The following is an 8,986-nucleotide window of genomic DNA, read 5'->3' as shown; positions in this document are numbered from 1 at the left end:
GTTCATGGAGTTATCAAGGCAAGAATGCTGATGTGGTTTGCCATTGCCTTCTCTAGTGGATCACATTTTGTTAGAACTCTCCACCATGACCTGTCCATCTTGGGTGGCCTCACATGGCATGGTTCATAGTTTCACTGAATTAGACAAAGTTGTGGTTCATGTGATCAATTTGTTTAGTTTTCTGTGATTGTGGTTTTCATTCTGTCTACCCTCTGATAGATGAGCTTAAGAGGCTTGTGGAAGCTTCCTGATGGGAGGGATTGGCTGTTGAGAAAACTGGGTCTTGTTCTGGTTGACAAGGCCATGCTCAGTAAGTCTTTAATCCAATTTTTTTGCTGGTGGGTGGGGCTGTGTTCCCTCCCTGTAGCATGGCCTGAAGCTAAACTATGGTAGGGGTAACGGCACTAATGGCAACCTCCTTCAAAAGGACTTATTACAGCATGCTGCAGTTCCCAGGACTGTTGTAGTCAGTGCCCCTGACTCCACGCAGGCCACTGTCAACCCAGGCCTCTGCTGGAGACTCCTGGACACTCACAGGCAAGTCTGGCTCAGTCTCTTGTGGGGTCACTGCTCCTTTCTCCTGGGTCCTGGTGCACCCAAGGTTTTGTTTGTGCCCTTCAAGAGTCTCTGTTTCCTCAGTCCTGTGAAAGTTCTGTAATCAAATCCCGCTGACCTTCAAAGTCAGATTCCCTGGGGATACTCAGTCCCTTTGTCAGATCCCCAGGTTGGGAAGTCTGTTGTGGGGCCTAGAACTTTAATAAAAGTGTGAGAACTTCTTTTGTGTAATTGTTCTCCAGTTTGTGTATCGCCCACCCAGTGGCTCTGTAGTGGAGCTAATGGAGACCTCCTTCAAGAGGCCTTATTAGGGCTTAGTAGTGGGGATGGTGGTTATCATTTCTTGTTCCTGACTTTAATGGACTGATTCTAATATTTCACTATTAGGTATATCTGAAGTAGGTTTCTGGAAGATACATTTATCACTTTAAAATAATTTCTTTCTCTCCTTGGCTTTTATCATTAATTTTTAATGATAAAATTAATTAATTGGCTTTTATCTTAGCCAATTAATTAATTTTATCATTAATGTTATTATGAATGAAAGCTGAATTTCATTGGCTGCTTTTCCTGCATGTATTGAAAAAGTTAAATAGTTTATTCCTCTACTTGGTTGGTGTGTGAATTACATCAATATATCTCCTTTTGATGATCCATATTTTTATTCATAAGGTAAACCACAGTTTGTCATGACAAACTATTCTTATAATATGCACTAGATTCAATTTACTAATGTATTTCTAGGATTTCTTCACTTTTGTTTTTAAATTATATCAGCCTATAATCTTTTATTTTTATGGTGTTCTTGTTTGGTTTCAGCAACCAGATTTTGCTTGCTTGTGAAATGAATTTGGTAGTTTCCCACCTTTTCTGTTCTCTAAAACTGTTTATGTGAAAGAAAAGCATGTGTTCCTTGAAGTCTTGGTAGAACTCATCTGGCAGAACTTGGTGACTTGGTGTCTTTTGGAAACAGGTAGATTTATGAAAAGATTTCAATTTCTTCTTCAGTCAGTGTTGATAATTAATACTTTCCTAGAAGCTTACCAATTTAATCCAAGTCAGGGTTTCTCTTGGCACTATTGACATTTGGGGCTGGATGATTCTTGGTTGTGGGGGCTGTCTTCTACATTTTGTATGTTTAGCAGCATTCCTGGCCTCTACTAACTAGATGTCAGTAGTGCTCCCCTTGCCCAACCCCCCTGCTCTACACCACCACCTAAGTTGTCACATATTTGATATATTTTAATCCATTACAGTTATTCTCCTTACTGATGCTTAGGTCATCCCATCTTTAGTTCCCATGTCCTTTTGACACAACCCTAGTGGTCTATGATAACCTCCTTGTTTTCTGAGAATTCAAGGTATTGGAGATTCTACTTGTATATTTCCTATTTCTCAGACTAGAAATCAACCATTCCTTTCAGAAGTCCTGTTCTTTTTAATGTGAAACAGTATTTGTAAATAAAAATATGGGCCCTGGGCATCATGATCCTTCAAATTTAAATTCAGAACTATTGGATTTTTACTTCACCTCAACAATCTATATCTCCCTTCTCCCACAATAAATATCTTCATTCTCAAAACAATAATATAAAAATTTATTTGCTTTATTCTATAATATACAGGCCACAGTTTCAGAATAACAATACCAGTACCATACCACCAAAAATACAATTGCTTACAAAGAGTTTTTGACTCTTTTGTGGATATTTTGTCCTTACCTTAAGATGGGTCTTGTTAGGGACATACATTAATGTTCCTGTGTTTTAAAGTCCCTTTCTAATGCATATCAAAATCACAATGAGGTACCATTACACGCCAGTCAGGATGGCTGCTATCCAAAAGTCTACAAGCAATAAATGCTGGAGAGGCTGTGGAGAAAAGGGAACCCTCTTACACTGTTGGTGGGAATGCAAACTAGTACAGCCACTATGGAGAACAGTGTGGAGATTTCTTAAAAAACTGGAAATAGAACTGCCATATGACCCAGCAATACCACTTCTGGGCATACACACTGAGGAAACCAGATCTGAAAGAGACACGCGCACCCCAATGTTCATCACAGCACTGTTTATAATAGCCAGGACATGGAAGAAACCTAGATGCCCATCAGCAGACGAATGGATAAGAAAGCTGTGGTACATATACACCATGGAATATTACTCAGCCGTTAAAAAGAATTCATTTGAATCAGTTCTAATGAGATGGATGAAACTGGAGCCCATTATACAGAGTGAAGTAAGCCAGAAAGATAAAGAACATTACAGCATACTAACACATATATATGGAATTTAGAAAGATGGTAATGATAACCCTATATGCAAAACAGAAAAAGAGACACAGATGTACAGAACAGATTTTTGAACTCTGTGGGAGAAGGCGAGGGTGGGATGTTTCGAGAGAACAGCATGTATATTATCTAGGGTGAAACAGATCACCAGCCCAGGTGGGATGCATGAGACAAGTGCTCGGGCCTGGTGCCCTGGGAAGACCCAGAAGAATCGGGTGGAGAGGGAGGTGGGAGGGGGGATCGGGATGGGGAATACATGTAACTCCATGGCTGATTCATGTCAATGTATGACAAAACCCACTGCAATGTTGTGAAGTAATTAGCCTCCAACTAATAAAAATAAATGAAAAAAAAAAAAGAAAAAAAATAAAGTCCGTTTCTATTATTATGTCACCATTTGGACACACAGATTCATTTGTTTCATTTTGCTTTTGATTTTTAGGGGCTGCTTTTTTCTAAGAAAAAATAGTTTCACAATTTTGTAGCATATTTACATGGTTTTAAAGTCAAATCCGTGAAACAAAGTAGTATACTCAAAGAAGTCTAGTTTTAATCCCTTTGTCTTTATGCTATCCCTTTCTACCCCTTTTGGGTGAACAATTTCTTTATCTTATGGTTTATCTTTCCCTTTTATATGAACAAGTATGTGTACAGGTATTTCTGTCTCTTCTCTTCTTATGTGGGTGGTATCATGCTATGCACACATTTTTCCATCTTGCTTTTTTAAAAAAATGAATATTATGTCTTGTAGATCACTCCATCAGAATATATAGAGAAATTCTTAGTTCCTTTTCAAGCTTTATAGTACAGTACTTCATTTTGTAGGTGTACCAGACCTCTATTGATGGACGATTTGGATTGTTTCTAGTCTTTTCATATTATAAATAATGCTGCAAGAAATAGCCTTGTGTGTGTGTCTCATTCATTTTAAAACCTGATTTTTAATTGGTTAATTCTACCTGTTTAAATGTATTATGATTGTCATATGTGCAGAGTTGTTTCCACCATTTTGTTTTGTATTTTCTTTTTGCGACTTTTTTTTTTTTTTTAAATTTTTTTATTAGTTGGAGGCTAATTGCTTCACAACATTTCAGTGGGTTTTGTCATACATTGATATGAATCAGCCATAGATTTACACGTATTCCCCATCCCGATCCCCCCTCCCATCTCCCTCTCCACCCGATTCCTCTGGGTCTTCCCAGTGCACCAGGCCGGAGCACTTGTCTCATGCATCCCACCTGGGCTGGTGATCTGTTTCACCATAGATAGTATACATGCTGTTCTTTTGAAACATCCCACCCTCACCTTCTCCCACAGAGTTCAAAAGTCTGTTCTGTATTTCTGTGTCTCTTTTTCTGTTTTGCATATAGGGTTATCGTTACCATCTTTCTAAATTCCATATATATGTGTTAGTATGCTGTAATGTTCTTTATCTTTCTGGCGTACTTCACTCTGTATAAGGGGCTCCAGTTTCATCCATCTCATTAGGACTGGTTCAAATGAATTCTTTTTGACGGCTGAGTAAAATTCCATGGTGTATATGTACCACAGCTTCCTTATCCATTCATCTGCTGATGGGCATCTAGGTTGCTTCCATGTCCTGGCTATTATAAACAGTGCTGCGATGAACATTGGGGTGCATGTGTCTCTTTCAGATCTGGTTTCCTCAGTGTGTATGCCCAGAAGTGGTATTGCTGGGTCATATGGCAGTTCTATTTCCAGTTTTTTAAGAAATCTCCACACTGTTTTCCATAGTGGCTGTACTAGTTTGCATTCCCACCAACAGTGTAAGAGGGTTCCCTTTTCTCCACAGCCTCTCCAGCATTTATTGCTTGTAGACTTTTGGATAGCAGCCATCCTGACTGGTGTGTAATGGTACCTCATTGTAGTTTTGATTTGCATTTCTCTAATAATGAGTGATGTTGAGCACCTTTTCATGTGTTTGTTAGCCATCTGTATGTCTTCTTTGGAGAAATGTCTGTTTAGTTCTCTGGCCCATTTTTTGATTGGGTCATTTATTTTTCTGGAATTGAGCTGCAGGAGTTGCTTGTATATTTTTGAGATTAATCCTTTGTCTGTTTCTTCATTTGCTATTATTTTCTCCCAATCTGACGGCTGTCTTTTCACCTTACTTATAGTTTCTTTTGTAGTGCAAAAGCTTTTAAGTTTCATTAGATCCCATTTGTTTAGTTTTGCTTTTATTTCCAATATTCTGGGAGGTGGGTCATAGAGGATCTTGCTGTGATTTATGTCGGAGAGTGTTTTGCCTATGTTCTCCTCTAGGAGTTTTATAGTTTCTGGTCTTACATTTAGATCTTTAATCCATTTTGAGTTTATTTTTGTGTATGGTGTTAGAAAGTGTTCTAGTTTCATTCTTTTGCAAGTGGTTGACCAGTTTTCCCAGCACCACTTGTTAAAGAGGTTGTCTTTTTTCCATTGTATATCCTTGCCTCCTTTGTCAAAGATAAGGTGTCCATAGGTCCGTGGATTTATCTCTGGGCTTTCTATTCTGTTCCATTGGTCTATATTTCTGTCTTTGTGCCAGTACCACACTGTCTTGATGACTGTGGCTTTGTAGTAGAGTCTGAAGTCAGGCAGGTTGATTCCTCCAGTTCCATTCTTCTTTTTCAAGATTACTTTGGCTATTCGAGGTTTTTTGTATTTCCATACAAATTGTGAAATTCTTTGGTCTAGTTCTGTGAAAAATACCGTTGGTAGCTTGATAGGGATTGCATTGAATCTATAGATTGCTTTGGGTAGAATAGCCATTTTGACAATATTGATTCTTCCAATCCATGAACACGGTATGTTTCTCCATCTGTTTGTGTCCTCTTTGATTTCTTTCATCAGTGTTTTATAGTTTTCTATGTATAGGTCTTTTGTTTCTTTAGTTAGATATACTCCTAAGTATTTTATTCTTTTTGTTGCAATGGTGAATGGTATTGTTTCCTTAATTTCTCTTTCTGTTTTTTCATTGTTAGTATATAAGAATGCAAGGGATTTCTGTGTGTTAATTTTATATCCTGCAACTTTACTATATTCATTGATTAGTTCTAGTAATTTTCTGGTAGTCTTTAGGGTTTTCTATGTAGAGGATCATGTCATCTGCAAACAGTGAGAGTTTCACTTCTTCTTTTCCTATCTGGATTCCTTTTACTTCTTTTTCTGCTCTGATTGCTGTGGCCAGAACTTCCAACACTATGTTGAATAGTAGTGGTGAGAGTGGGCACCCTTGTCTTGTTCCTGATTTCAGGGGAAATGCTTTCAATTTTTCACCATTGAGGGTGATGCTTGCTGTGGGTTTGTCATATATAGCTTTTATTATGTTGAGGTATGTTCCTTCTATTCCTGCTTTTTGGAGAGTTTTAATCATAAATGAGTGTTGAATTTTGTCAAAGGCTTTCTCTGCATCTATTGAGATAATCATATGGTTTTTATCTTTCAATTTGTTAATGTGGTGTATTACATTGATTGATTTGCGGATATTGAAGAATCCTTGCATTCCTGGGATAAAGCCCACTTGGTCGTGGTGTATGATTTTTTTAATATGTTGTTGGATTCTGTTTGCTAGAATTTTGTTAAGGATTTTTGCATCTATGTTCATCAGTGATATTGGCCTGTAGTTTTCTTTTTTTGTGGCATCTTTGTCAGGTTTTGGAATTAGGGTGATGGTGGCCTCATAGAATGAGTTTGGAAGTTTACCTTCTTCTGCAATTTTTTTTTTAACTGTTTTCCTGCTATTGGATTGATAACTCTTTCTGTATTACTTTTTGTTTCCTGTGATGGCTTAGAAACTATAGTATGCATATATATTCTTTTAGTGGCTGCCCTCAACTTTTAAAATTTTATTTATTTTTGGCTGTGCTTGGTCTTCGTTGCTGTGCATGGGCTTTATCTAGTAGTGGCAAGTCGGAGCTACTCTTTGCTGTGGTACGTGGGCTTCTCATTGTGGTGGCTTCTCTTGTTGCAGAGCACGGGCCCTAGGGCATACAAGCTTTCAGTAGTTGTGGTGCATGGGCTTAGTTGCCTTTAGGCATGTGGTATCTTCCCAGACCAGGGGTCTAACTAGTGTCCCCTGCATTAGCAGGCAGATTATTAACCCCTGGACCACCAGCAAAGTCCTTGCTCTTAATTTTTAATGTGTACATTTAACTATAAAATGTTTTAACATATCCAAAATAATTTGGTATTTCTGTTCTTCAAAACATGACAAAGTTTGTAGCATGCTTTACTGACCCAGTGAAGAAATTTTTTTTCTCATCTTGTTATTATTATCTGGAATTTTACATTTATCTGTAATTGTAGTTTGCTATTTCTTGAATAAGTAATACACTCATGTGATTCAAAACCCATACAACAATAAGCGAAAATTCTTGCTCCTACCCCTCTCCCATCTTCTCCATTCATCCTATTTCCCCAGTCAGTTAATTCCAGTAAATATGTATTTTCCAGAGTTTCTCTATGTAACTATGGATATATATTCTTATTTTATCTCCTTCTTACATAGTATAGCATACTACACGTTCTCTTTGGCACCTTTATTTTTCTTCACTTATCTTGAAGATCTTTCCATATCACTGCACATAGATCTTCCTTGTTCTTTTGTATGTCATAATATCCCCTTGTGAGATTGATCCTTAACTTATCTAATCAGTACCCTGTTGATAGATACTTGGATTTTTCCAATCTTTTGCTATTACAAAAAAAAAAAATGAAATTAATGACCTTGTACATATTTTATTTTATATATGTTCAGGTATATTGGTAAACACTGAGAAGTTGAATTGCTGATTCAGTGAAAAATGTACTTTTTGTTTCAATAGTTGTAGACAAATAGCCTTTTATCAGGGCAGTATCAGTTTGCATTCCCATAAGAAATGTATGAGAGTGTATAATTTCCCACACATTACTAATAAAGTGTGTTCTCAACTGTGGGGGTGATTACAAATCTCAGTAATTATATTTTGCATTTCTTATATAAGATAGGACAAGAATCTTTGAGGGCTATTTATATTTTCTTTCCTGTTATTTGTCTGTTAGTGAATTTTCCCCATATTCTATTGGGTTGTTGGTGTTTTATCAGATGCAAGGGTGTCTTCTATGGCATTTAGATCTTGAATCAGAAAGACTTTCTCTGAAACTCCAAAGTTATAAAGAGATTCTCCCAAGTTTTCTTCTAATGCTCTTTTATTATTTAACTTTTTATGTTCAAATCATTTTTTCATTTGCATTTTGCCCTGGTGTACAGTGTTAAATATAGAACTATTTTACTTTTTCAGATGGCTACCTGATGGTACCAACCATTAATTATTAATATATAGTCTATCTTTTCTATACTAATTTAGCATATCATCTTTAGCAGATCCTAAATTTCAATATTTCTTTGTTTCTACTTATGAACTGTCTATTTGTCACTTATAATCCTAAGGGATTTGATTTGGGTCATACCTGACTGGTCTAGTGGTTTAAATTGAAGAAAGTAGAGAAAACCACTAGACCATTCAGGTATGACCTAAATCAAATCCCTTATGATTATATAGTGGAAGTGAGAAATATATTCAAGGGATTAGATCTGATAGACAGAATGACTGAAGAACTATGGAGAAAGGTTCGTAACATTGTACAGGAGGTGGTGATCAAAACCATTTCCAAGAAAAAGAAATACAAAAAGGTAAAATGGTTGTCTGAGGAGGCCTTACAAATAGCTGAGAATGGAAGAGAAGCAAAAGGCAAAGGAGAAAAGGAATGCTATACCCATCTGGATGCAGAGTTCCAAAGAATAGCAAGGAGAGATAAGAAAACCTTCCAAAGTGATCAGTGCAAGAAATAGAGGAAAACAGTAGAATGGGAAAGACTAGAGATCTCTTCAAGAAAATTAGAGACACCAAGGGAACATTTCACATAAAGATGTGCCCAATAAAGGATAGAAATGGTATGGACCTAACAGAAGCAGTGGAGATTAAGAGGTGGCAAGAACACACAGAAGAATTATACAAAAAGATCTTCATGACCCAGATAACCATGATGGTGTGATCACTTACCTAGAGCCAGACATCCTGGAGTGTGAAGTCAAGTGGGCCTTAGGAAGCATCACGATGAACAAAGCTAGTGGAGGTGATGGAATTTCAGCTGAGCTATTTC

Source organism: Cervus elaphus, chromosome X (assembly GCF_910594005.1).
Source record: "Cervus elaphus chromosome X, mCerEla1.1, whole genome shotgun sequence".
Lineage (NCBI taxonomy): Eukaryota > Metazoa > Chordata > Mammalia > Artiodactyla > Cervidae > Cervus > Cervus elaphus.
The sequence above is the reverse complement of the archived record's forward strand: the minus strand, read 5'-3'. Positions refer to the sequence as shown.